At 38.5% G+C, this 25,710-nt stretch overlaps 1 protein-coding gene across 7 annotated transcripts in view; it reads left to right on the top strand.

The window, feature by feature from the left end:
- The window catches only part of TANC2 (tetratricopeptide repeat, ankyrin repeat and coiled-coil containing 2), a 352,068-nt gene that overhangs the window by 18,048 nt on the left and 308,310 nt on the right, over positions 1–25,710 (top strand). The window contains exon 1 of one of the 7 annotated variants that reach the window (XM_073883064.1): positions 3,003–3,192. The exons of the other annotated variants lie outside the window; for them this stretch is intronic. The gene's annotated coding sequence lies outside the window, so the exon portion shown is untranslated. Of the gene's footprint in view, positions 1–3,002; positions 3,193–25,710 lie in introns of those variants that run through there. 7 annotated transcript variants of the gene reach the window in all.

Raw genomic sequence — 25,710 nt, 5'->3', positions numbered from 1 at the left:
TTCCCATCAGCATTCAAACATGTTATTTCTCTTCATGTTAAAAAAAAAAGTTTTCTTGACCTTACTTTTCCCTTCAACTATCACCTGATTTCTCTGTTCCATCTTGTAGCAAACCCTTCAAGAGTTGTTTATAATGCTGCTCCATTTTTCTCCTCTCATTCTTTTTTTCAATTTTTTACTTTGAAATTAAAACATACAGTAGTGTTAGATCTCACAGGTAAGGGCTCAGTTTTACCAGACTGCTCCCTCTTACCCCAACTTCAGATGCCAGTCTCAAGTTCAGGTTATCACCTGTGCTTCTGACCAGCTGGCTGTAAATTAGAGGTTCCAATGACCCCCCCTCCTCAGATTCAGTTAATTTGCTACAGTGTTCATAGAACTCAGGGAGACACATTTACCAGTTTATTAAAGATCATGATAAAGGATAGAGATGAACAACCAGATGAAGAAATACATAGGGTGAGGTCTGGGAGGGTCCCAAGAGCAGGAGCTTCTGGCCTTGTGGAGTTGAGGTGTGTCACCCTCCCTGCGTGGTGTGTTCGCCAGCCTGGAAGTTCCCTGAACCCCATGCTATTGGGATGTTATAGAGGCTTCCTCATGTAGGCATGATTAATTATTTACTCTTTTTCTAGCCCCCCCTCTTTGGAAGATGTGGGGTAAAACTGCAAATTCCAAGCTTCTAAGCATGGTTTGGTCTTTCTGGTGCCAGCCCCCATTTTAGAGTCATCCAGGAGCCCACCCAGAGTCACCTCATTAGAACAGAAGATGCACTCTTAGTGCTGTCATTATTTAGGAATTTACAAGGGTTTTAAGGAGCCCTGTGTCAGTGATAGGTCCAAGACAAATATTAGAACAAGAGATGTTCCTAGTGTTTGTATCACTTAGGAAATTACAATGGTTTTAGGAACTCTGTGCCAGAAACTGGGGACAGAGACCAATATATATATTTTCTATTATTTCACAATATTCTGCTGTGGAAGAACCAGCCAAGCCTTCATCTTCCATTCCTTAATTAATAATATGAACTCATGGATTCCTACTTTATTTGGTGGGTTATGATCTATTTCTATCATTTGTTTGATGCTCAAATTTTTCCTGGTTTGCCCAATGGGAGCAGCTTCAGACTGGTTCCTTGCTAAATGCACTGATCATTATTTTGAGCACTTCCTTACACTTTGGAACAACATGATATTCCAGGCTCAAGTTTTGCTTTCCTATCCCAGCAGTAGAATCAGGCATTTCTCCATGGAACCTTGGCTTTTTTTTTTTTATCTTCCTTTTAATTGAGGTATGATTTACAAAGAATCATATGCAAAAATATTAATGTTTAGTTTAATGAGTTTTAGCAGTTGTATACATCTGTGTAACTATTACCACAAACATGATATATAGAACATTTCTATCATCTAAGAAAGTTTACTCATGCATCTTTCTATCCAGTCCTTCTCCCTTCCCCCAAACAAGAGGCAACCTTTTTTTTGACTTCTGCTACTATGGATTAGTTTTGTATAGTCTTCTACTTCATATACATGGAATCCTACATTAAGAATTTTTTTGGTTTGGTTTCTGTATCAGTCTGAGTCTAGTCATGAGAGAAAAACTACATAGTAATTTGAATAGCGAACATTTAATATAAAGAGTTACTCACTATAGCAGGAAAATGGAGTAATGAGGCTAGTAAGAAGTAAAGAGAAATTGGGAATAGCAAGTATACAGAGAAGACACTACTAGATTGAATGAAATAGTGTGTCCAAGGAAGAGTGCTTCCCCCAACCCCCAGCTGACATCCAGGCTTTGTTGGAAAGGGCATGGCCATGACTCACTTGAATGGCAGAGAAATTGCTGAAATGCCACACTGAAAGAACATTCTGGAAATCTGCCTTCCAGAATTGCTGGAAATCTGCCCTGCCATGGAAAGCTATACAAAGGGAAGCATCTGACTAAAGGTACTCTAGTATAAAACCACCAGAAGGAGAGTGTTTGGTGAAGGTGCTGGTTGCTGGGTACTCTTGGCTACCCTGTAGCCCAGGGGGCAGGACATTGGATAAGTTGCACATGAGGTGGTAACCTGATGTTGGAGAAGCTGCCTTTGCTATAGGAACCAGGTGCTAGAGAAATCCTGTGCACTGTAGGAGTCTGCTGCACACAAAAACAAAACTTCTTCCACAAAGTCTCTCCAGTGACTTTTGGTAAAGCTTAGCATTGTGTCAGCTGGCAAAGGAAAAAATATTTAAAGGTCTCAGATCCATTTTCACAGAGCAGGCAAAAAAGGATGACTGTGGAGCTGAGAGTCAAAAAGTTATTAGTGCAGGTTACATTTTCTTTGGAATCTCCTAATTTTTGGTTGTATGCTAGGCATTTTGTACAAAAGAATAGTAGAGACCTAGATAAATATATTCACCTCCAGAGAGGGGCATGCTGCTACTTCTGCCCCATAACTAGAGTAGGAGGCTCAATCTGATTTATCTTTGACCTGTGACTGGGTTTTGTTGTTGTTTAGTTAATTTCATTTCACCATTGGCTTCAAATGTATTGAGGGTGGTGTCAGGACTTTTTTGTCAGGAGGGCTTAGTATCTGAATACTGGCAAGTTTTCAGAGATTTCTTTGTGCTTTACAGCTTAGCCCCCGGGTTCTGAATGCAGAACATTTCTCTGTTTTATGTCCTGGCTGCCAGATGTTTTTGGCTTATCCTTCCTGTGTTTATTCTTCTGAAAAATTAGCATATACATGCATATTTTAAATTTTCTCTTTCTTCTAGAAAAGGTAGCATAATATAATACTCTTTTGCATTTTGCTTTTTTTTACTTAACAATGTACATCAAATAATTTTATATATTTTATAGAGACATTTATTCCTTTTTTTTAAAGTTCTATATAGTACTTCATAGTGTATATGGGCCATTGTTTATTTCCTTTATCTCCTATTTTTTTTTAAATATTCTTTTTTTTCAATTTTTTATTTTTTAAAAGATTTTATTTATCTATTTGACAGAGAGAGACACAGCGAGAGAGGGAACACAAGCAGGGGGAGTGGGAGAAGGAGAAGCAGGCTTCCCGTAGAGCAGGGAGCCCGATGCGGGACTCGATCCCAGGACCCCGGGACCACGACCCGAACCAAAGGCAGACGCTTAACGACTGAGCCACCCAGGCGCTCCTTGATGTCCTATTTTTGAGCATTTACATAGTTTCCGGTATGTTGCAGTAAAAAAATACTGTAATAAGTAATCTTTTGTTTATGTATTAATGGAGTACATCCTGTTTCCAACTCCTTCTAAACAAAATTATGCTCTTACTCTTCCAGTGAAACTTCTCTTATCAAAGACCTCAGTGACCTCTCTGTCGTTCAATCCAATAGTCCTATCTAAGATGAAGATTTCATATGATCTCAGTCTGTATTCATTCCCTTGATAATCTCACTCAGTTTTATGTCCTATTTACTGTCCAAATGCTGGTAACTACCAGGTATATGTATCCAATCCATATTTCCTTCCCAAATTCCAAACTTCTATATCCAGCTGCTTACTTGACATTTGTAGTTGGTTGTCTAATAGACATTTCAAGCACATTTACCCCAAATTAAACTTCTCACTTCCATTTCTCTCTTCCCCCCAACTATTCTACCTGCAGTATTTTCCATCTTGTTGTAGAAGCTCCTTCCTTCTACTTATTCAGAATGTTGGAGTCATCCTTGATTTCTTATTTACTTGCCATATCCAGTCTATGAGGCGATCTATTGGCTGCCTTCAAAACATACTTAGAATCTGACCACTACTGACCACTTCCACCCAGGTCTGAGCTACTGGTATCACTTATCTGAATTACTGTAGCCACCCAATAACTGGTTTGCTTCTATAGTTTCTCTTCAAAATAGCAGCCAGAGTGATCTTTTAAAAATATGTCAGATCATGTCTTTACTCTTGTTAATGTCTGTCCTGTGAATTTTCATCTTACTCAGAATAAAAGCTAAAGTTCTTACAAGAGCCAGTAAGGCCTACATGTTTTGGCTCAAGTCAGTTCTCTGCTCTTACCTCCTTCTCTCACCCCTCCCTCCTGCCCCTGATCCCCTGGGCTTTAGTTATACAGACCTTCTTGCTGCTTCTTGAGTAAGCTGAGCATGGTTCTGGCTTATGACCTTTGCTTCTACTATTTCTTCTGTCTAGAATTTTCTTTCCCCAGATATCTGCAGTTTATTTCATCATCCTCTTCAGGTTTTGCTTCTCCAGTTCACAGCTGAAACCTAGTCTTCCTTTCTCTCAACCCCCAGTATTCCTGTCCCCCTTCCTTGCTTTTTTTCCCCCTTCTTGGGTTTATCATTTTCTGACATACTATGCTTTACTTATTTATTTATATAAATAGTTACATAGACTCTAAGCTTGCTAAAAGCAAATATTGCTGACTGGTTCCTTGCTATATTTGTATAGAATAGTGTTTGACACATAGTGAATAATCAGTAATTACTTGTTGGATGAGTTGAATGAATTAATCCTATCTGGAACTCAGAGCTCTTTAAGTCTTAAAGCTTAAATCTTTTTTTCACCTTAGAGCATTGGTTCTTAAACTTTAGCATGCCTCATGTCTTTTGATTAGAAGGGAAGACTGAAATTTCATTTACTATAAAAGTACATTCAGAACAGTTGTTTTAAATGTTACGAATGCATGTGAAGATTATAAAAAATTGGTAGGAAAAATAGGATTTTAATAGATCTTGTAAGGCTCACAAGGAGATGGAAAGGGATGATATTAACGGGGAGGACTGGGATAATTTGTGGAGAAAAAGATTTAAACATGATAATAAGTAAGTTTGCTTAGCTAGTAGGTAGGGATCTGGCAGAGTGTGGGTGAGTGGGGTTTAAAGTTGTAAAATGGATTAACTTAAACTTTGTCCTTAAAACTTCACCTCTCTTTTTTAATCCCTAGTGTTTTTTTTTTTTTTTTAAGATTTTACTTATTTGTCAGAGAGAGAGAGAGAGCACAAGCAGGGGGAGCGGCAGGCAGAGGGAGAAGCAGGCTCCCTGCAGAGTAGGGAGCCTGATGCAGGGCTCGATCCCAGGACCCTGAGATCATGACCTGAGCTGAAGGCAGACGTTTAACCGACTGAGCCACCCAGGCGCCCCTTTTATCCCCTTTTATTTTCTGATTCTGTCTTGCTCTGTCTTCACCTTTTCTCTGCCCCTTTCTCTGATTATTGAATTACCTATCTATTCTGACTACTTTGCTTCATATCACGTTCTATACCCTTCTACATTCTGATTCAGAAAATTATCTTGGTGATAATCTCTTTCTGCTGTTGTTTTCTAACTTATTATTTTAAGGGAAGAGTACTTACTGGCTGTTATTTTAAAAAGTAACTAAACTTATTAATCTTTATCTGTCATTAACTCTTCATTGAAAAGTTTACTTTATCTGAAACAGAATTCTTAGTTTTAGTTGTGTGCCCCCTTCCTAACAGTGATCTCAAATTCACGTGCTTCATTCCATAGCATTTAGGGCTTGCACATTGTGGTGTGGGTATGCGGTATTAGTGAATGAACTTATAAGCTATAATAATAGAATTTTCACCCAAATGCATTTTTTTTCTTCTTTGTACCTCACCAAGGACACCTTTCTTGATTAAAACTATTCATTCTTTGATTCTCTGCTGTTAGAATTTTTATCTTAGTGAATACATTATAATACCCCAGTTTTTAATAACTGGGCTGTGTGTGTGTGCATGTACGTATGTTAGTTGACATCCCACTGTTTCATTGCTTTACTGATGAATAATTTAACACTACTTTACTGATGAATAATTTAACACATTCTGTTAAATGAGAAGTTTTGTGAGATAATTGCCTTTATTGGTCTTCTGGGTGTTAGATTCTTTTCCTAGGTGCTTTTACATACTCTATTAGGATTGTGTTCAGCTGCATGTAACAGAAACTCAAGTGCAGTGGCTTAATCAGATTGGACTTTTTCTTCAGGTAACAAAGAAACCTGGACATAGGCAGTCCAGGGTTTATGGCAGTTATGCAATGCCATCAGGCTCCTTCTTTGTTTCTTCTCTGTTATCTTTGAAGGATGGCTTTTGTTCAGTGGATTGCAAGATGACTACTTTCTCCCCATTTTAGCTTTTTATTAGCAAAACAGTAGTTTTCCTTTAATCCTTGCTCTTAAGCCTTATGATTTCATCTCACTGGTTACAAACGGGTCACGTGGCCACCGTGGGCAGCAAGAGAGTCTGGGAAGTTGATATTTTAGGCCCATTACTTTCTCCAAAATTAGTATTCTGATAACAGGGAAGAGAGTGAGAATTTGGGGTAGGTAACTTTAGTAGTTGATAGGTGGTATCAGATCATACATCTTTATTCCTTACAACAGCCTTGCAAGTTAGATGGTGTCATTTTCATTGCAGAGGAGAAACTAGGGGTCATAGAAGCTAAATAACTTGTGCAGATAAAGTAATTGATAAAGCCAGGATATGAATGTAGGTAAATCTCTGTCCAAAGATCATATTCTTTCCATTATGTTGTGTGATCTCTATGTATTGTCCACTTAGCAGTCTGATTTAAGTAAAGATTTTGTACAAATAATATTTAAGATATTTTTTAGAATGTGGTGCTCTTTCAGAACAGTTTATTGGTTTTTAAAAAAAATACAGTGAGTACAAGAGGGTTCCTGCTGCTTGATCTTTTGGATATGTAAAAATGATGAAATTCTTGTATCAGAATCAAGATAAACTGTGAATGCCGTGTGTAACTTTATTGAGATCTGCTCAAATAGAGGATTATCACATCTTATAAAGACCATAGCTGGCTTTTCAAATTAAACTAGATACAGTAATGTTTAATAATCTGGGAATTGTCATAAAGCAGATCATTTCAGGTTTCTTTTACTGAGTTCACTAGTATTCTGTGATTTATAATCATCACCTGCCTAAATACTAATATTCCTTAGTGTTTCTGACTAGAAAATCTAATGTAGCAAATCATAAAGTGTCACCAATTTGATATTTTGATAAATGCTTTTATTAAGAATAAACTTGTTCTCACATTGGCAAAATATTCCGCATTTTGTTTATATCTTTTTAATTTCTTACTTGCAAATTCTGGTACTTCAGATACTTGTTAGGACCATACTTTTCTTCTTTGTCATCTTATGGATAACTACTCATTAAAGTGTATTTGTGTAGCTTACTTATAAATGTGTCAAAGAGCTTATAATGAGATATGGCTAGGTAGAGATATTAAAACAAGTAGAAATTATTATTTGCACTGCGAGAAAAACCTAAGTTCTCTTCTCCTCCCCTGCCTTCTTCCCCCACTGCCAGGGTTCAAATTCCGTGGATCCTAGTGATCATAGTTTAATTGGAGAAGGTGGTGGTTTGCATTAAGGAATAATGATGATAATGAAGGTATAGTAGGGAGTAAACATGCAACCCAGTGGAGAGAAAGTGGTTTTTTTTTTGTTTTGTTTTGTTTTGTTTTTAGGAGTGTTGGGGGCAGGAGACTAGAACGTATTAATAAGAGAAGTCACATGTCACATAATACGGATATCCTCCATAGTTGTGACAGTGAATGTAGTAAGTCTCTGCTAAACACTCTTTTTGATTCACCTGTAATATTTTTGCTTGGTGAGAGTAATAATTTTTCTTAGAAGATAAGGGATAAATACGTGGGAGATCAGATTACTTCAATCTCAGGATGTCTTAGATGGGACCTGCTTTCTTGCTTTAATTACTTATAGATTTTCTTCAGCACTTAAGCTTTGTTAATACTATAATGAGGTTTTCTCTGGTTGCATGTTGAGAATAGCAATGGTGTTCATGTGTAAGAATGATTTTTGAAGTTTAAATGCAGTTGATGTATAGTGAGAGCATGTATTAAGGTGAATAATTGCTTTGGGTTATAGCCCAATATAGGCAAATCAGGAATTTAGAGGAAAATAGATAAGGAAAAACATTTTTTTTTAAATGGTATACAATTAGGGCTACATAATTAGGGCAAAAATAATAAAATGATTCTCACTGAGTATGATTTAGATATCCCAGATTTACAAATCCAGCACTGAGGCACAGCTCTTAAGTTTTTCAGAACACCACATCAGCACCAGCTCTAGTTCTTCACCATGCCCTAGAACTGAGCTTAGAGACAGAAGGAAGCAAGACTAATACTCTACTTCCCTTCAAGATGGAGAAAAGGAGCCAAGTTTATTTGTAAACTTTCCCTTGAACTTTATTTCCAGGAAGCTAGGAGAAATTATTTTACTTATGCAAAAGTCTACTTCTAGGAAGATGACATTTTAAAAAAGAAGTTGGCAGCCAGTATAAGAGACATGTTATAAATGAACAAGTAAGGAATTTAGAAAAGTGATGGTGGTTTGTATCCCCAGTGAATACTGATTTTCAGTTAACACTTTCATGTATGCCAGTTGCTTAGCAAGTGCCAGACTATGCTGAAGTTCTTTATTTGCTTTAGTTCCCTTATTTTTTAAAACATATGAATGGAAAGTCACTTTTATATTATTAGCCTCAATTTATAGATGAGGAAACTGAATCTTTGAAAGGCTCATTACTTTGCTCACACTCAGAAAACTAGTAAGTGGCCATGGAGAATAGCCCCAGAACCCCAGTTCTTACCATTACACTAATACAATTAACTGTTTTTGTTTTTTTTTTTTTTTCTGTTTGGTATGAAGAGAGAATCAAATATGACAGCGATGATTAAAGGCAGATATTGGGAAACTTGATTTCTAATGCTGGTTCTGATTTGGTGAAAATTCTGGGATAGTTAAATAATCTGCCTTGCATCTACTCCTAAGTCATCTTTGTATCAAGCCTGGCTTGTCTTCTGATGTCTTCTGCTTCCTATGTCTGTCAGCTTTAGAAATCGGAGGCTGGTCCTGGCATTATCTTTAAATGTCCAAAGTAGATCGCTGGGAGTAGTATAGAAGCCAAGTAAGGGTTGTGAGTAGTGTTTTCCAAAAATTTGAAGATGGTTCATATTTGGAGGATTAATGGATTTAACTTGTGTCCATATTTCATGATGAAATCATAAAAAATTGCTTTGGAGGACAGATATTCTGATAAGAGTGGTTGATTTCTTTTTATAACTAATCATTATAGTCATCCCTGGCATTAACTGTTTTGGTAAAAAAAAAAAAAAAGTGTTCTTGTGGGTAACTTATTTTGATCTCCTTAATGACAATGCAGTTATTCGGCTAACTGCTTTTAAAATAGTTTATTGACAGTCTTTGTTTGGTTTTAGGTTATTGCAATGTCTAAGAATATCTAGTCATTGCTTTCTAAGAATGTTCATTAGAAAACAGCAAATTATTTCCCATCCTCAATACTGTAGGAATTGAGATTGAGTATTTTCGTTCTGCTCTATCACTTATTTTGAAAATGTGAATTTATTTTAATGTGATTGATATATCAGGGAACGAGGTGAGCATAATGGGAAGTTCACGTGCTTATGCACAATTTCCTCTGTGAGAAATACTAGGGAAATGCAGAAAACTGTACCCAACCCTGAGATCAAGAGCTGCATGCTCCACTGACTGAGGCAGCCCGGCCCCCTAGGCTGTCAAATTTCTTTCTTTTAAAATTTTTTAATTTTTTAAAAAATATTTATTTATTTGACAGAGAGAGAGAGCAAGCACAAGCAGGGGGAACGGGAGAGGGGGAAGCAGGCTTCACGCTGAGCAGGGAGCCTGATTTGGGGCTTAATCCAGGACCCTGGGATCATGACAGAGCCGAAGGCAGACGCTTAACCAACTGAGCCACCCAGGCGCCCCTAGGCTGTCAAATTTCTTGAAGGCAGTGCACTGTTGCTATCCTTAGTATCCAGCATGACACTGGGCACCTTAGGAACTGTTTGTTTACTTAAACCCTCTTACAATCTCCCAGCACATTTTGTATTTCTCTTGTGGTACCTAGCACCTTCTATTTTGAATTGTACTTCACTTCAGTTTTCCTTAACTCTCATTACCAGACTGGATGCTCCTTTTAGGCAGGAACTGTTACTAACTTAAAATTTTTTTTCTCCAGTACCTTCTCAAGGCCTTATACTTAGTTTGTTCTTAATGAACTTTGAATAACTAGAAGATCAGAAGACATTTTATTTTAAATTTTATTTATAGGTTAATACTAGGAACAGATTTGAGGCAGCCTTGCCCATCTGTATTTCACATGTTTTAGAAGTAGAGAAGCATTCCTAAGTCCAAGAATATAATTTGTAAAGAATTTTAGCTAACATATGTTACTAAAATAAAGTTTTTACTGTGTAGATGTGTTTTGGTTGTTTCTTGATGTTATTTATAAGAATGCTTAGTGCCTGGACTTAGTCCTCTAAAATAGCAGGTTAATTTTAACTTCACAGTCCTGCTGGACTGGTTCATTATATGGTTTGGAGAAACCAAGGGAAAGCAAATGATGCAGGAAGTGGTAGTGGTAGTTCTATAAATACTCTTTTGATTTGACCTTTTACTGAACTGGTGACAAAACAGTTCTATAATGTAACTTTAAAGTATTTTATTAGAAAATGCATATATTAAAAAGGATCTAAATTTTTAAACTTCATTTCCATGATTTTGTTTTTTTTTTTGAGTGATTTTTTTTTTTAAGATATTATTTATTTATTTGAGAGAGAGAGAATGAGAGACAGAGAGCACAAGAGAGAAGAGGGTCAGAGGGAGAAGCAGACTCCCTGCTGAGCAGGGAGCCCGATGCGGGACTCGATCCTGGGACTCCAGGATCATGACCTGAGCCGAAGGCAGTCGCTTAACCAACTGAGCCACCTAGGCGCCCCATTTCCATGGTTTTGGATTTTTTTTTATATGTGCCACTAGATATGCATTGAGACATTGTAGATTTGTGGGATCACTCTTTGAGAAGCCAGTCAACTTGAAAGGCAAAGATTTTCTCGATTTTCTAAAGATCTTCTAGCCTCTCATCCTTCACCCTTTGAGATCTTCTTTGTGGGGATTCACAGAAAATTTATGCTGACTCAATGAATAATTAAAAAGTTATACTGACATTAATAATGAATAAATGCTTTTGGGGTGATGAAAATGTTTTGGAACTAGACAGAGATGGTGAATGTAGTACATTGCACATTGAATTTCATTTATTATTTTTTAAGTTAAAAAGTATATTTTAAAAATTTCACCTTTATCTCCCTTTTCATACTGTACTCATTTTCTTTGGGAACATTTATAAAGTTTTATGTGTATTTTCTCACAGTTCTAAATATATATATACATACACACAGGTCTGTAAACACATTGTTTTAAAAATTATAATAAGGCCATACTTTACATACTGCTCTGTGACTTGCTTTTTTTCACTTAAGTGTAAAACTTGGAGAATTTTTCATCTTACAATAGATGCACTGTACACTGTTTGAACTCTACATAATATTCCATGGTTCATAGTATCTCATATGTCAAAAATTTGATCATTTCCCTATTAATTGATCCTACCTTTCCCCATCTTTCCCTCATTCTCTTCCTTCTTTCCATTTTAAAAAAGCAGTTAATAAACTTTTATTTTTTAGAGCAGTTTTGGATTCACAGCAGAGTTGAACGGAAAGTACAGAAGTTCTCATGTCCCCCCGTTCCCACACATGTGCAACCCTCCCCCCGTCAGCATCCTACACTATAGTTGTATACTTTTGTTAAAATTGATGAATTCCTACATTGACACACCATTATCACCCAAAGTCTGTAGTTTACATTAGGGTTTACTCTTGGTTCATTGACTATTTCACTGAATTACAAAGTAGGAATGGCTGAAGAGAGAATTAGTGATTTGCAGATAGATTTGAAGAAACTGTCAGAGTGCAGTGCAGATAAAGAGATGGAAAATATGAGAGTGGTTAAGCGAGAAAGAGCCTTTCCCTTCTGTAGTAAACACTATTGGTTCCTGCTCATATTCCCTTAAGCCCACTTTAATACTTCGAGCAAATAGTGGGCTTAAAAAATACTTTTCAAAAATTGACTCAAGAAACAGAAAACCTGAATATACCAATAACCATTAAATGACTTGCATCAGTAGAGATGGATAGGTAGGCATAGGCGAGAAGATGCAGTCCTGTTACTCTCTTCCTTTAGTTGAATCCTGTGACTCCTTGTAAAAGGGAATACTTCTCCCTCCCCCTTTAGTCAGTAGAGTATATACTCCACTATGTGTCTTTGTCAGGCCACATACAAAGCATCCTTTCTGGGCATCCTCAGTTCATAGATCAGATTTTTGGTTGGATTCTCTGTTCCAGGGCAAGTGTTGCCCTTCTACTCCTGAACTACAGTGTCTCCCTAGCCCTTTCCACTCTGCGTCTTCCCTACTCTTTCCATGTCCTTCTGCATTACTGATACCATTCTCAAATTCTTGCCCTAGATATCAAACAGACACAATCTACAATCTGAGGCTTGTGCTTTAGAATCAATGAAAGGGAACTCATTGCTTCCATGTGTGGTAGAGGGAGGTGTCCTTTTCTTTGAGAGGTAACTGAGGACTCCTCCCTAAGGCATTAAATATTGCCTCCCTCTCCTCTGGTTACTGTGTCCTGCTCACTTGTGGGATGGTGATATGTGTTGTTAATCTGGTCAGTGAAGGAGGCTCTTGTCTGCTCCCACTTGGAGCACTACTGGCTAATCTTTGCTTATTGCTTATCTCTCTGCCAGTTCTGGCCCTGGTTTGGTTGTACTATTTTAAGCTGGCAGGTATTCCTCTGAATTATTAGATACTACTTCTGAAAGAGTATACACCTGTTTCCAAAACCCATTTTGCTGGAGGACTGTAGTCCCTTATACAATATCCCATTAGTTAGTGATAATTTCTGACATTCCTGGAATAGAGCATTATTACCTTTAGTCTCCCCTATGAGAAGTGTTCACTGTTCACTTTCTCCCCTTTACTGCTATAGGATGTTACAGATCTTCCCACTTTATACCAATATTCCACTCTCATTTGGGAGCAGTGGCTCAAGTTTTAAGGGTATGTAAATCAAGGCTGCTCCAGATATATATATAGAACTCAGATGACATCCACTCCTCCTAGATAATTACCTCAGTGGTTTAGGGGTGGAAGCAGTTCATTATGCACTGCCAATAATTAATACTGTGATCATAGTTTAAGGGTCATTCTTGTTGCCCTGTGACATTCAATTTAATGCTGGTAAGGACATCTATGAAGTTTTTATCAATCTGTATTTATGAAGGTATATACTCCATATATATATATATAATTTTTTTTTTAAGATTTTATTTATTTTCTGACACAGTGAGAGAGGGAACACAAGCAGGGGGAGCAGGAGAGGGAGAAGCAGGCTTCCCACTGAGCAGGGAGCCCAGTGCGGAGCTCGATCCCAGGACCCTGGGATCATGACCTGAGCTGAAGGCAGACACTTAACGACCGAGCCACCCAGGTGTCCCTATACTCCTTATATTTTTGGATAATTATTTACCTCAGTGATAAACTCAAACTTATTAGTGGTATATTAGTCTTTCCCTTGGATGGTTTCTTTTCTTTTCTTTTTTTTTTTTAGATTTTATTTATTTGAGAGAGAGAGAATGAGAGATAGAGAGCACAAGAGGGAAGAGGGTCAGAGGGAGAAGCAGACTCCCTGCTCAGCAGGGAGCCCGATGTGGGACTCGATCCCGGGACTCCAGGATCATGACCTGAGCCGAAGGCAGTCACTCAACCAGCTGAGCCACCCAGGCGCCTCTCTTGGATGGTTTCTGAATAGGGAATGCCATATGTTTATTTTCTCTGAATCCTCTTGATACAGTATTGTCCCCTCATTCATCTGAAGTGGGTGTATAAAGGGTAATTGTGCAAAGGCTTATGGGGGTTGTAAAGAGTCATTACAGGGACATTGATTTTTCCACCGTTTAATATTGCTGCTTGCAGGCCTTCCCCATCTCTCTCCAAAACTAGGCCATAGATTGAGTACCTGCCTTGTAAGTACACACAGTTGCCCCTGCTGTTTTCTGGCTGATATCAGATGCTAAGGCCAGCCAGATTCTCTCTAGTCAGCTTGGCAAGGGGCTTAGTGAGAGCCACGTAGTCTGTTATATCTGCTTAGTCTCTCAGATATAATTTTCTCTAAAGATGGTGCAATTAGGCCTTTGAGCAAAATCTCTCTGTTTCCTTGTTTGAGAAATTATGGCTCTGCCTCATAGCTTCTTTCACTGAGTTATGGTAGAAATGACACTCATCCAAGTGATGGTTTTAACTGTCCCCTCTAGGCAATATAGCACTGTGGGGGACATTGTTGGTTGTCTCCTTAACTTACATTCTGTTTTCCCTTTGGTTTAGTAGCTTCAATTTTAGTGTGAGATGCTGTTTTTCAATATTCCATCCACCTGGCCTGAGTGGGGCTAGAGGTGGAGGACATGACATAGGCCTCAGCTAATCAGTACATCACATTGCTTTGGTTCAGTAGTACACACATGACCTAAACTATCAAATCAGAGTAAATCTCAGAACAAAGACCTTGCTCTCTCCTGCTGGACTGGATGTGCTGATGATGTGAGTGTGAAGTTGTTGGGGACCACAATGGGGAGACTGAGACCAGATCCAGTGTAGGTGAAACAGAATCAAGAGTTGGATCCTTGGGACACCTGGGTGGCTCAGGTCATGATCCCTGGGTCCTGGGATCGAGTCCCACATTGGGCTCCTTGCTCATCGGGGAGGCTGCTTCTCCCTCTGCCTGCCGCTCCCCCTGCTTATGTTCTCTCTCTCTTTCTATCTCTGACAAATAAATAAAATCTTAAAAAAAAAAAAGAGTTGGATCTTCTCATCCTCAAGCCTCGGTTGCAGGAGAGGTCAACTTTACCCCTGGTTATTCTCTAAAATAAACAGAAAATTCTCTATTTTGCTTAAGCCAGTGGGGATTGAGTCTGTTTCCTTATTACAGAAAGTCTTAACTGCTGAGGGTACCTTAAAGACTTGCTTCTCCTATTCTTTGTAAGTCCTTCCAGATAGTTATGTCTCTACTAGATGTTGGGATATTTGTATAGACTCAGACTTGGTTGTCATTCCAGTTTTTAAAACAAACTTAATATGATCCCTTAGATAATTGTGACAGAGCTCTTTTGAAAATGTGTAGCTCTCGTTCTCTTTTTACACAAACTATATTTCCATTCATGGGAGTAGGAATACATTACTCCTGCCTCAAAGCTGTTTCTTTAGTCCCCTTTATATTTTGACAAATTGCTGAAATCAAAACTGTTTATCACCACCCTTTGGAAGGTGCCGGCTAAGATGTGTAGGTGGTGGTCTCCTGGGTCCTTGGAGCTTCTGATTGTATAAAATTAGCATACAGTACATATATTAGGAGCTTGATCAGATATTGCACCCCATTTGGTAACCAACAACATGGATGTTATTATCTGAAATCGTAGTTGGTCAGTCTGATGTGTGTTTTTTTTCAGCACCACTGAGCAGTTATCTTAATTCTGACCCTACCTAGAGATAGGGCCAAATCCCACAGGTTAAGGGCTCAGTGCTTGCTACAAGATTGCTCGTTCCCTCCCAGAGCCCATTTCAGATGCCAATTGCAAGTCTAGGTTGTCACCTGTGCTTCTGGCCCCACTGGCTATAGATTGGAGGCATCAGACATACTGTGCCCCTTCCTTGCATTCAGTTAATGTGCTAGAGTGGCTCAAATAATTCGGAGAAACTTTTTGCTTATGAGATTATCAGTTTATTATAAAAGGATACAACTCAGGAGCAGCCAGATGGAAGAGATGCATAGGGCAAGGGATGTGAGAAGGGGCACAGAGCTTCCCTGCTCTCTAAGTGCACCATTCTCCCTGAATCTCTGTGTGTTCATCAACCTGATGGAAGCTCTCTGAACCCCATCCTTCTGGGTTTTTATGGAGACTTCATTAGGTAGGCACAGTTGGTTAAATTTTGGGCATTGGTGATTAATTCAACCTCCAGCCTTTCCCTTCTTCCCCAAAGTTTGTAGAGTGAGACTATAAGTTCCAACCCTCTAATCACATGGTTGGTTCTCTTGGCAACCAGCCCCCATCCTGAGGTTACCTAGAGGTTGTCCAAAAGTCATCTTATTAACATAACAAAAGAACATTACCACTCCCTTGGCAAATCACTAGGGTTTTAGGAGCTGTGTGCCTAGAACAGTGGTTGAAGACTAAGTATATATTTCTTTTTATAAAATCACAGTCTAACAGTTGGTATGAAATAGTGCTTTGGTACGGGCAGACTTGGAGAGTCCACATACTGCTGAAGTGTGGTAACTTCTACTTTTTTAACCCCAATATTCTTTGAGAAATTCCAGGCATTCCACAGTTCACCTCACCAGCCCCACCCCATTCAAATCTTGTGGTTATGTGTATGTGCGCCAGGTACAACAAATAGACCAACCGAAAAATGGTTGTGGCTTGTTCATCATAATGAATTTGATATGGCTCTTCTTACTGTAACCTTCGCTTGCTGTCCCACCAATTTCAGGGAGGATAGGTGATATTAGAAGCAATGCTGGGGGGTTGAGTCTTAGGCAGTGTGGGGTCTGAGTAGTTTCAGTTGGGGGTTCAAAGATTATTTCCTGATCTCCTTTTCCAACAAATGGGTGGAGTTCTTGTGATGGATTTAATTTATCAGAACATGCTGTATTAGACAGCAGTGTAACAGAAACTAGGTTACCCTTACCAAGGAGGCCTCTGAGTGCTTCCCATCTTCCTTAAGATAAGGCTTAGAGTAATTTTTTATTGCATTTGTTATGGCTATTAGCACAGTAATGTGTCTCTCTGAAACCACATCTGTCTGTTTCACTAAAATGGGGGTTTTTGTCAAGATGGGGGTAGGGGTTCAAGTCCTGAAAATAGCTAGTTCAGTCTCAGAATGATATATTGACAAGTTAAACCAATCTTTATCTTGCTAATATTGATTGCCTCTTAGAGCAAAACTCTGGTGAATTATTATTACACTGATTATCTCTATATCCTGGCTCTGTATGAATCAGGGTCCTGGTGTGATGATGATGATGATGTGTGTGGGTGTGTGTGTGTGTGTGTTTTGCTGATTGTCCTGGAAAGGGATGGACTAGGGAGATACGTCATTGTAACTTATTTTTCTTGTAATCTAGTTATTACTGTATTAGTTTTTGCCTTTATTCTGCGAATATTTATTGAGCACTTTAAAAAAATTATTTATTTTAGAGAGAACACGAGCAGGTAGAGGGGCAGAGAAGGAGAGAGAGAATCTTAAGCAGACCCCCTGCAGGGCATGGAGCCTGATGTGGGGCTCAATCCCACGACACCAAAATCATGACCTGAGCTGAAACCAAGAGTTGGATGCTCAACAGACTGAGCCACCCAGGCACCCCTATTGAGCACCTTTTATGTGTGGGAGACAGAAAGTGCAAAGATAAAAAGTTTAATTTTTCCATTCATAGAGCTGATACACTAGTAGAGCAAACAGTTAAAAAAGCAATTATGATAGAATGTAAGTGTTGATAGAATTGTAAGCGTTTATTATAAGGGAAGGACAAAGGAGGGACAGGTAACCAGAACATGGCAGGGGTAGTCATGGGAGTCTGAGCTAAAATTTCAAGAATGAGTAGGAGTTACACAAGCTGAGATAGAAGTATGTTTGACTATCTGATCTATATAAATCTCTTTATTTTGTTAAATCTTAACAATAAAATAGTTATACAATACAAGGCTTTGAAGCCTCCTAAAAAAATAATGATCAATATTTAATGGGCTTTTACTCTGAAAAATAATATATAATGGGCTTTTTCATAAGCCAGGCAGTATGCTAAGTTTTTACATGAATTACTTAATTTCACAGCCATCTGTAAGATATAGAAAGTTTAAGTAACTTGCCCAGTATAACATAACTAGGAAGTGGTAAGACAGTGATTCTTTCCTTTTGATCATTGTGGTACATTGCTTCTTTTTATTATAGTCATCTAGTGAGTTTTTTCCTACAAATTTTTTTTAAAGATTTTATTTATTTATTTGACAGAGAGAGAGAGAGAGAGCCCAAGCAGAGGGAATGGCAGGCAGAGGGAGAGGGAGAAGTGACTGACGAGCCACCCACGTGTCCTGAAATATAACTTTTTAAGATAGACTTAACAGGGGTACCTGGGTGGGTCAGTCATTAAGTGTCTGCCTTTGGCTCAGGTCATGATCCCAGGATCCTGGGATCGAGCCCCGCATCAGGCTCCCTGCTCCACAGGAAGCCTGCTTCTCCCTCTTCCACTCCCCCTGCTTGTGTTCTCTCTCTTGCTGTGTCTCTCTCTGTCAAATAAATAAATAAAATCTTTTAAAAAAAAAGACTTAACAAACACACCCAAAATCTCGTTCTTTGAAAAGAAGAGTAGGTAAATCGCTGACCAAGAAAAAGGAAAAAATGTTTATAAACAATGTTAATCTAATTTCTTTATACCTCACATCACCATATCAGCAAATCCTGTAAGTTGCACCTTTAAAATATATATAGTGAAGTACTACAAGAATAAAAGGGGAGATAGTCCAAGATGGTAGAGGAAGAGGAGATCTTAGTTTCATCTGGTCCCAGGAATTCAGCTAGATAGCTATCAAATCATTCTGAACACCTGCAGACTCAACCAGATGTAAGAAAAGAATAGCTGCAACTCTACAAATAGAAAAGTGATCACTTTCTGCAAGAATGACAAGACAGAAAAACTCACCTCAAAAAAAGAGAACAAGAGGCAGTATGGACTGCCAGGGACCTGATCAGTATGGATATAAGTAAGATGTTGGAACTAGAGTTCAGAATAACGATTATAAAGATACTAGCTGGGCATGAAAAGAGCATAGAAGACACTAGAGAATCCCTTTCTGGAGAAATAAAAGAACTAAAATCTAATCAAGTTGAAATAAAAAAGTATTAATGAGATAAAATAAAAAATGGAGGCTCTAACTGCTAGGATAAATGAGGCAGAAGAGAGAATTAGTGATATAGAAGACAAAATGATGGAGAATAAAGAAGCTGAAAAAAAGATAAACAACTACTGGATCACAAGGTGAGAATTCAAGAGATAGTGATGCCATAAAGGAAAACAATATTAGAATAATGGGGATCCCAAAAGAAGAGAAAAGAGAGAGGAGCAGAAGGTATATTGGAGCAAATTATAGTGGAGAATTTCCCTAATCTGGGGAAAGAAGCAGGTGTTCAAGTCCAAGAGGCACAGAGAACCCCGCCCTCAAAGTCAATAAAATAGGTCAACACCTCCACATATAATAGTGAAGCTTGCAAATCTCAGAGACAAAGAGAAAATCCTGAAAGCACCTCAGGACAAGAGGTCCGTAACCTACAAGGGTAGAAACATTAGGTGGGCAGCAGACCTATCCACAGAGACCTGGCAGGCCAGAAAGGACTGAAATGATATTCAGGGGGCTAAATGAGAAAAATATGCAGTCAAGAATACTTTATCCAGCAAGGATGTCATTCAAAATGGGAGAGATAAAAAGCCTCTAGGAAAAGCAGAAACAAAGAATTTGTGATCATTAAACCAGCCCTGCAAAAAAATATTAAAGGGGATCCTTTAAGTGAAGAGAGAGCCTAAAAGTAACATAGACCAGAAAGAAACAGAGACAACATACAAAAACAGTGACTTTACAGGTAATACGATGGCACTAAATTTGTATCTTTCAGTAGTTACTCTGAATGTAAATGGGCTAAATACCCCAATCAAAAGATGCAAGGTATCAGATTGGATAAAAAAAGCAAGACGCATCAATATAAGAAACACAAGAAACACATTGATAATAATACAGTAATAGTAGGGGACTTTAACACCCTACTCACTACAACGGACACATCATCTATGCAGAAGATCAGCAAGGAAACAAGGACTTTGAATGACACACTGGGCCAGATGGACTTCACAGATATTTTCAGAGCATTCCATCCAAAAGCAACAGAATACACATTCTTCTCAAGTGCACATGGAACATTCTCCAGAATAGATCACATACTAGGTCACAAATCAGGTCTCAACTGGCACCAAAAGAAATGGGATCATTCCTTGCATATTTTTGGACCACAGTGGTTTGAAACTTGAACTGAATCACAAGAGGAATTTTGGAAAGAACTCAAAACATGGAGGTTAAAGAGCATCCTACTAAAGAATGAATGGATCAACCAGGAAATTAAAGAATTAAAAAAAATTCATAGAAACAAATGAAAATGAAAGCACAACTGTTCAAAACCTTTGGGATGCAGCAAAGGCAATCCTAAGAGGGAAGTGTATAGCAATACAAACCTTTCTTAAGAAACAAGAAAGGTCTCAAATACACAGCCTAACCTTACAGCTGGAGAAAGGAGCTGGAGAAAGAACAGCAAATAAAGCCTAAACCCAGCAGGAGAAGAAAAATAATAAAGATTAGAGCAGAAATCAATGAAATAGAAACCAAAAGAACAGTAGAACAGATCAACAAAACTAGGAGCTGGTTCTTTGAAAGAATTAATAAGATTGATAAACTCCTGGCCAGACTTACCAAGAAGAAAAGAGAAAGGATCCAAATAAATAAAATCATGAGTGAAGGAGGAGAGATCACAATCAAAACCGAAGAAATACAAACAATTATAAGAACATATCATGAGCAACTATATGCCAACAAATTAGGCAATCTGGAAGAAATGGAGGCATCCCTAGGGATGTATAAACTACCAAAACTGAACCAGGAAGAAGTAGAAAACCTGAACAGACACATAACCAGGAAGGAAATTGAAGCTGTAATCAAAAATCTCCCAATAAACAAGAGTCCTGGGCCAGATGGCTTCCCAGGGGTATTCTACCAAACATTTAAAGAAGAATTAATACCCATTCTTCTGAAGCTGTTTCAAAAAATAGAAATGGAAGGAAAACTTCCAAACTCTTTCTATGAGGCCAGCATTACCTTGATCCCAAAACCAGACATAGACCCCACCAAGAAGGAGAATTACAGACCAATATCCCTGATGAACTTGGATGCAGAAATTCTCACCAAGATATTAGCCAGTAGGATCCAACAGTATATTAAAAGGATCATTCACCACAACCAAGTGGGATTTATTCCTGGGCTGCAAGGGTGGTTCAACATCTGCAGATCAATCAACTTGTTACACTACATTAATAAAAGAATGGACAGGAACTATATGATCATCTCAATAGATGCATAAAAAGCATTTGACAAAGTATAGCATCCTTTCTTGATTAAATTTCTTCACAGTGTAGGGATAGAGGGAACATACCTCAATATCATAAAAGCCGTATATGAAAAGCCCACAGTAAATATCATTCTCAGTGGGGAAAAACTGAGAGCTTTTCCCCTAAGATCAGGAACATGACAGGCATGTGACAACATAGTACTAGAAGTCCTAGCCTCAGCAATCAGACAACAAAAAGAAATAAAAAGCATCCGAATCGGCAAAGAAGTCAGACTCTTACTCTTTGCAGATGACATGATACTCTATGTGGAAAACCCAAAAGACTCCACCCCAAAATTGCTAGAACTCATACAGGAATTCAGCAAAGTGGCAGGATATAAAATCAATGCACAGAAATCAGTTGCATTTCTATACACTAACAATGAGACAGAGAAAGAGAAATTAAGGAGTCGATCCCATTTACAATTGCACCCAAAACCATAAGATACTTAGGAATAATAAATCTAACCAAAGAGGCAAAGGATCTGTACTCAGAAAACTAGGACATTCATGAAAGAAATTGAGGGAGACATAAAGAAATTGAAAAACGTTCCATGCTCATGGATCAGAAGAACAAATACTGTTAAAATGTCTATGCTACCTTGAGGAATCTATGCATTCAGTGCAAGTCCTATCAAAATACCATCACCTTTTTTCACAGAGCTGGAACAAGTAATTCTAAAATTTGTATGGAACTAGAAAAGACCCTGAATAGCCAAAGGAATTTTGAAAAAGAAAACCAGAGCTGGGGGCATCACAATTCTGGACGTGAAGCTCTATTACAAAGCTGTTATCATCAAGACGGTATTGTATTAGCACAAAAACAGACACATAGATCAATGGACCCTAAACTCTGTGGTCAGCTAATCTTTGACAAAGCAGGAAAGAATGTCCAATGGAAAAAAGTCTCTTCAACAAATGGTGTTGGGAAAATTGGACAGCCACATGCGGAAGAATGAACCTGGACCATTTTCTTACATCATACAGAAAAATAGACTCAAAATGGATGAAGGACCTAAATGTGAGACAGGAATCCATCAAAATCCTAGAGGAGAACACAGGCAGCACCCTCTATGACCTCAACTGCAGCAACTTCTTGCTAGACACGTCTCCAAAGGCAAGGAAACAAGGGTAAAAATGAACTATTGGGAGTTCATCAAGATAAAAAGCTTTTGCACAGCAAAGGAAACAGTCAACAAAACCAAAGACATTGATAGAATGGGAGAAGATATTTGCAAATGTCTTATCAGATAAAGGGCTAGTATCCAAAAATCTATAAAGAACTTCTCAAACTCAACATCCAAAGAACAAATAATCCAATCAAGAAATGGGCAGAAGACATGAACAGACATTTCTCCAAAGAAGATACCCAAATGGCCAACAGACACATGAAAAAATGCTCTAAATCACTTGGCATCAGGGAAATACAAGTCAAAACCACAATGAGATACCACCTCACACCAGTCAGAATGGCTAAAATTAACAAGTCAGGAAATGACAGATGTTGGTGAGGATGCAGAGATAGGGGAACCCTCCTATACTGTTGGTGGGGATGCAAGCTGGTGCAGCCACTCTGGAAAACAGTATGGAGGTTCCTCAAAAAGTTGAAAATAGAGCTACCCTACAACCCAGCAATTGCACTACTGGGTATTTACCCCAAAGATACAAACGTTGTGATCTGAAGGGGCACATGAACCCCAGTGCATGTGCCACATAGCACCAATGTCCACAATAGCCAGACTATGGAAAGAGTCCAGATGTCTATCGACAAATGAATGGATAAAAAAGATGTGATACACACACACATACACACACACACACACAATGGAATACTACTCAGCCATCAAGAAAAATGAAGCCTTGCCATTTACAACGACATGGATGGAACTAAAGGATATTACGCTAATCAAAATAAGTCAATCAGAGAAAGACAGTTATTGTATGATCTCATTGATATGTGGAATTTAAGAAACAAAACAGGATCATAGGGGAAGAGAGGAAAAAATAAGATGAAATCAGAGAGGGAGACAAAGCATAAAAAACTTTTAATTCTAGGAAACAAACTGAGGGTTGCTGGAGGGGAGGGGGTTGGGGGTAACTAGGTGATGGACATTAAGGAGGGCACATGATGTAATGAGCACTGGGGGTATTATATAAGACTGATGAGTCACTGACCTCTACCTCTGAAAAATAATACATTATATGTTAATTGAATTTAAATAAAATGTATAGCAATTCTTTAAACAAAAAAATAAAACATAGCAATTCTTTTTTTATTTTTAATTTTTATTTTATTTTATTTTTTTAAAGATTTTATTTATTTGAGACAGAGAGAATGAGAGACAGCACGAGAGGGAAGAGGGTCAGAGGGAAAAGCAGACACCCCGCTAAGCGGGGAGCTTGATGTGGGACTTGATCCCGGGACTCCAGGATCATGACCTGAGCCGAAGGCAGTCACTTAACCAACTGAGCCACCCAGGTGCCCAGCAATTCTTTTTTTTTAAAGATTATATTTATTTGGCAGAGAGAGAGAGAGAGAGAGAGAGCACAAGCAGGGGGAGGGGCAGGCAGAGGGAGAGGGAGAAGCAGGCTCCCCACCCCGAACAGAGAGCCCAACGTGGGGCTTGATCCTAGGATCCTGGGATCATGACCTGAGCCGAAGGCAGGCGCTTAACTGACTGAGCCACCCAGGTGCCCCTATGTATAGCAATTTTGACCAGTTAGCACATCATGTCTGTCATGATGGTGGTAGTCCTCATAATCTCTTACTTGGGCTGCTCCAGAAGGTTCCTAATTGGTCTGCCTGCAGTCTTCTGTTTATGGAGTAGCCTTTCATGAAAATTCTCGTGGTTTCCCATCATACTGAGAATAAAATTCAGTCTTTACCAGGATCAACAGTACCCTTTATAATCTGAACCCTGGCTACCTCTGTGACCTCATCTACCATTCTTTCTTACTCTTTTCCAGTCACGCTGGCCTTCATTGTTGGTCCTTGAACATTCCAAGCTTATTCCTGCTTCAGTATTTTTGTAATTGGTTTTTCTCTGGCCTAGATCTTCATATACATTCTGAAGGATTACCTCCTCATTTCATTCAGATCTCTGTAAATGTCATCCTCTCAGACAAGCCTTCCCTGATCTTATTTGTGTAATATAACACCCTATCTCACTTTCTAAACATTGCCCTTCTTTATTTGTCTTCATAGCATTTTTCACTAGTTGAAATTAAATCATGTATTCATTTGTTTACTTATTGTCTCTTTTCCCTTCTAAATTAGCAAAACTCTTGTGTGGCTCTTTTTTTTTTTTTTTAAAGCTTTATATTTCCCTGCCTAGAAGGTTGCCTGATACACAGTAGAAAATGAGAACTTTTTTTTAAGATTTTTTTTTTTTTTTGACAGTGTACAAGCAGGGGAAGCAGCAGGCAGAGGGAGAGGGAGAAGCAGGCGCCCCACTGAGCAGGGAGCCCGATGTGGGGCTCGATCCCAGGACCCTGGGATCATGACCTGAGCCAAAGGTAGACACTTAACCGTCTGAGCCACCCAAGTGCCCCGAAAATGAGAACTGAGAGTTGAAGGTGGGAGAGAAAAAAAATCTAACTACAGATATACCAGAGATTAAGAATAAGTGTAAGTTTTGGTTAACAATTTGAAAAATTCGAAGAAATGATTTTTCCAAGAAAAATATAAACTATGGTATTTAAAAATAAATGGAAATCTATTTATGTGAAATATCTGGAATAAATGAATCCATAGAAACAGAAAGCAGACTAGTGTTTACCAGGGGCTGGCTTCTGAATTCTGGTATATTTAGTATATTAGACTGTGCCCCTGCACTGCTGAATTGATTGATTTTTTTTTTCACAGTATTAGCTCTTCTTCATATATATCAACTGTGTGTGTGTGTGTGTGTGTGTGTGTGTGTGTGTGTGTGTGTTACTGTTTAGGTGAACCTTCCTTATGTCAGTTATCTCCCTTTTTGTCTTTTAATTTCATTCTTTTTTTAAAAAAAATATTTATCTGAGGGAGAGAGAGAGCAGGAGCAGGAGAGAGAGCACAAGCCAGGGATAGGGGCAGAGAGAGAGGGAGAAGCAGGTTTCCTGCTGAGCAGGGAGCTCGACCTGAGGCTCAATCCCAGGACCCTGGGATCATGACCTGAGCAGATGGCAGATGTTTAACCAGCTGAGGCACCTAGGCGCCCCTCATTCTTTTTTTTTTTTTTTAGGATTGTTTTCTGTCCCTGTTTTATGAAAGCCATGTCTTATTGTATTGTCTTTTGGATTTGAACTGGATTCTTTTAAAGGGCATCTGTTTCCTTTGGTTAGTTGAATCATAAACTCCATGAGGGCAGGGACTACTGTTTTGTTCATTGCTGTATCATTAGCACCTAGGACAGTACTGGTGCGTGGTAAGCATGAAGGTAAATGTTTGCTGAATGAATGACTGGAAACATGCCCCCTTTATTCTGTAGCATTTTAGAAAATATACTTCATATTGATTTATGATATTTATCTATGTTTATCACCAGATGTGGGGTATGGTGTGGCC

Source organism: Callorhinus ursinus, unplaced genomic scaffold, assembly GCF_003265705.2.
Source record: "Callorhinus ursinus isolate GAN/ISIS: 27379988/994484 unplaced genomic scaffold, GSC_fseal_2.0 scaffold50, whole genome shotgun sequence".
NCBI lineage: Eukaryota > Metazoa > Chordata > Mammalia > Carnivora > Otariidae > Callorhinus > Callorhinus ursinus.
The sequence above is the reverse complement of the archived record's forward strand: the minus strand, read 5'-3'. Positions and strand labels throughout refer to the sequence as shown.